The 4,525-nt window shown below is 32.6% G+C and overlaps 1 non-coding gene across 1 annotated transcript; it reads left to right on the top strand.

The window, feature by feature from the left end:
- Positions 1-3,613: 3,613 nt before the first annotated feature.
- TRNAK-UUU (transfer RNA lysine (anticodon UUU)) lies at positions 3,614-3,686 on the top strand. The gene has a single exon. It is a non-coding gene; the product is annotated as a tRNA-Lys (tRNA).
- The last annotated feature ends 839 nt before the right edge of the window (positions 3,687-4,525 follow it).

Raw genomic sequence — 4,525 nt, 5'->3', positions numbered from 1 at the left:
ACTTAATTTTCTCCGGCAAGGACTGTAGTGCCACAATGGTGATATTAGCGCTACATCCAAATAATGGGACCTCTCTATCGAACGTACGAAGATACTTCCAGAAAATTAGAAATCGGCATAAAATCCAGAAATACATGGTTTAATAATATAGCGGCCAATAGAACCGAAGGATTCCAATTTGGCTTATTTGACAATGCTTAACCAAGCCGTAAACCATGCTAATTAAATAGGACTTATAAAATATACTAGCTTATATATATGTAAATCAGATATATAAGAACATTCTATCGAATTTATTGATGTAAATTACTGTGTACTGTTTTCTGATCAAATTTATTTTCACATTAACGAGAAAAGGAATGATAAAATTCAATGTAATATTGGTAAAATCAGTGCCTCCATGTTATATGGCAAATAAAGAAGCACGTCCAACTTTAAGCTAATGATTGGGCTACGTAACGCATTCAGTTATCCGTTGAACAGGTGGAGAAAGGTAGACAACACATTGAAATGATTTGTGGAATCTAGAAATGAAAGAGCCAACTCTATTTGTATATTTATATAAGGTGCATTGGTTCCCCAATCTGCAAGAACTTCACAATGCATCCTAAGGCAATGAAGAATGTTAGCGCTTTGAAGCTGCGTAAGGGTGCATGGAGTTCAGATGAAGACGCTCTTCTCCGAGAATGCATTCACTTGTATGGAGAAGGGAAGTGGCACCTTGTTCCTCAGAGAGCAGGTCTCTCTCTCTCTCTCTCTCTCTCTCTCTCTCATCTCTCTCTCCCTCCCCCCTCCCTCTCTCCCTCCTTCCCTCCCTCTCTCCCTCCCTCCCTCCCTCCCTCCCTCTCTCTCTCTCTCCCCTCCCCCCCCCCCCCCTTCCTCCCTCTACAAGTTAATTTATAGGTATATAGGGATTATTTATTTCAATTTAAGGTTAGTGTAATCAAATTGCACACATGCATGCATGTCCGTGCAGTTTATGTAGTGAGTTTTGAGGTATTGCAGGGCTGGACAGATGCAGAAAAAGCTGTAGATTAAGGTGGTTGAACTATCTTAGGCCAACCATTAGGAGAGGGGACTCGAGTGCTGATGAAGTGGATCTTATGATGCGGCTTCACAGGTTACTGGGAAACAGGCAAGCTCACCCTGCTAATTATGAATTATGATGCTCACGGTGCAGCATAATTTGAATTATATTATCACGTTAAGGAATAAAATGTCCATCGAGACATTAATATCATTACTTATTAGACCAGGATATGAATGTTTTAATTTGTACCACCAATTTTCCGTTTATGAATCGATTAATCTCTCACTCGCTAGCTCCGGGCTAACGAGTAACAGTACCACTCGACCACCTCCTTATTACGTACAAGGGATAGCTCAATCATATTCAATTATATTTTGGACATATTATAATTGGCGAAAGACAATAAAAAACATCAAAATCATTTTTTGAAACCTCCATGTGCACCTGTTAAATTTACAAGATGACTATCAATTATCAAAGTTATTAAAATTCTCGGCATATTACTCAGGTTAGGACATCTTAAAAACACGTGATATATATATCCTCAACAGTTTCAGACAGTCGTACATCGAGAATAATATTTGCTCCAGCCCGAATATTCTAAACGAATTGTTTGATTTTAGGAGGAAATTTAATCTTCCGGACATACGCTCACAGTCACTCAGTAGCCGTACGTGGTTTTTTGAAAATATAAATTTACTTTATGAATTATTTATAAATATTTTTAGAGGCTGATATATACACGTGATGGGAGTTTAAGATCTTCAAATTAGTGAAAATAAAAAAACAATAGTGATGGTTTAATAATTATATTTAAATTAAAACAGAGAATTGAAGGCAGGAAAATAGTTATGTATTTTTTAATAAGAAAAATATTATATTTCAAGACCTTCTTTTATCTGGTTTAAACATAAAAAGGTAATATTTTCATTATAAAATCTTTTTTTTAATTTTACAAAATCTACTTATATTTATTTTAGAACGCAAAAAAATAAAAAAAAATAAGAGGCTTATTCTATTTACAAAACCTACATAAAATTGATTTAGATCATTGAAAATATTAACAATTTTTCATATTTAAATATTATATATAAATATCTTTTGTTATCATGTATATAACTGTTTATCAAGTAATAAGATCTAATGATTCGTTTTTATACTGCGATATCTGGAACATATAAAAAATAAAATATGTATTTAAAAAATTATTAAATTAGACTTTATATTTATCTTAAAATGCGTATCGATTATTAAAAGGATTATATACAATTGAATGGGATAGGAGGAGTATAATTAATTTACAATAATTAATAACTAAAAAAATCTTATTATTATGGATATTTACACAAGAATTGATTTATAATGACTAGTTTAGTTTAGACTGTATGAACTCAAAATAGGTTTACGTTCGATCTTAGAGTCTTCCATCTACATCGTCCATCTCCTTCTATCTAAGGCTGCAAAATTAACTTTTTTTAAATGAATTGTATATTGATAGACTCATGTATAACTGTTATTCACTTGCAAGCGTTATTCGTCCAGGATCGTTATTCTGCAAAGCGCCAGGCTATTAATATGACCTTTGATTTGTCTCCTTGTTCTGTACTCGTAATTGTCCTTCACTGTATTTTAAAATTGTTTCATAGTTTTTATCTCCCAAACTCAAATATCATCTTGTTCTGCAAATAATGAATTAGAATTAAGAGGAAACCTAAAACCAAAATCAAGAAAATTAATATTAGTCTAGTATAAGCAAACACATCTGGGTAACAAGACTTTTACTGATACTCAATACTCATCGGTGTGTTCTGTTGATGAGTAAGTTCTTCGCTTTTAAATTCAACGAAACCAATTCTATCTTCACTTTGCTGCTTTAATGAAGGTGCAAATAATTTTAATTTGTAATTGTCAAAATTGGTTGAGTGAACTGTGAGACAATGTTGCTTCTTATTTTCAATCAGTGTACTGATTATACATATCTTGTTTGTACATTACACCGTATCTCAAATTCTCAGCATTTTAATAAATTTTGTAATTTTCATAATTTTTAATCTTAACTGTCCTTTGTATTGGAGATCCAACAGTATAAATTTAGGACTCCAATAACTCCAAGTCTCCAACTACGTGGGTCTTCAAAGAAAACTCCTAAAATAGCACTAAATGCAAATTAGGCAATATTGTGAGATGTCGTTATTAAATGCACATCGGCCCATCTTGCGATGGACCATATGCACTGTAAATGGGTGAAACGCTGAAACACCATGGGCAATCAGGTGTTGGCCCATCTTCACTTCATATTCACAAATCCCCGCGCAGATATAAATAAAATTTTGGAGGCCTAGCAAATTGTTGTTTTCTTGTAAAGGAAAAAACTGAAGTTAATTTATCTCGCATCGATAAAATTATAATTTTGAAGTCCTTGCATCTATCAGTCGCGAATGCTTACATCAAAAGCAGGATAAGAGATTGTTGAAGAGTATAAGAGATGGATATATCTTCTTGTTGCATATAAATTGTAGTGGTCGAGTTATTCTGCTTCTCAAATCTCACTATATTAAATATACAAATTCCTTAACACATATTGCCGTCTTAGCTCAGCTGGTAGAGCGCGTGACTTTTAATCCCGTGGTCGTGGGTTCAAGTCCCACAGACGGCGACTGTTTTTTTGCAACTGAATTTTTATTTTTATGTTTCAGATGTACCGAATTGGTACTTGTGGAATCTAAAATTTGAATTACATGCAAAACCAAATAAAACGATCAATATGGTATGAAATAATTTAAAATTTGTTTCATATGAAAAACATATGATACATATATCTGTATATTTATTATTTGATTAAATTATAGGTAATTGAGAGCATCTTCAATGGGGCTCTTAAATCATTCTTTAAAATATAATATTAGATGTGGATTTCAATGACTTAAGACATTGAAAAAGATGACAGTACTTGCTCTTTATTCATATAAATGAGAGGAAAAAGTATAAAGAGAAAAATGTTGGAGCTAAAGTTGGAGGGAAACCGAGCACGATTGGATAGCCCAATGGTGGATTTATCCTCTGTTGTCCTGAGGCACCCGGGTTCAACTCTGGCTCACCCCGAGAATTATTAGAGCAGATACTAATTTGTAAGGCATATAAGCATGCATTGTCAAAAAGAAAAAAAAAGTTGAAGGGAAACCACTATATATTCATAAAATAAAAGTTTAGAGCTACTATATGCTCTTTATAAGAAAGGAGAGATGATGAGCTCTTAAATTTTTAAAAAAAATCTAAGAGCCCATTGGAGCTCTAATTTTTGCCCTGACTATTTAAATTTAAAGTTAAGAGTTTGTTTACAGAACTCTTTGGAGAAAGAAAAATATAATTTTACTAACTTTATGTGTTATTTATTATTTTATTGATATATATAATAATGATGATATTGATTTTTAGTGTTAAAAATAATACTCGATATGCTCATCCAGCACGGAGTTAACTAAAAGTTATGAAATA

This window comes from Daucus carota, chromosome 3, assembly GCF_001625215.2.
Source record: "Daucus carota subsp. sativus chromosome 3, DH1 v3.0, whole genome shotgun sequence".
Classification (NCBI taxonomy): Eukaryota; Viridiplantae; Streptophyta; class Magnoliopsida; order Apiales; family Apiaceae; genus Daucus; species Daucus carota.
This window is presented reverse-complemented; position numbering and strand designations above follow the sequence as displayed.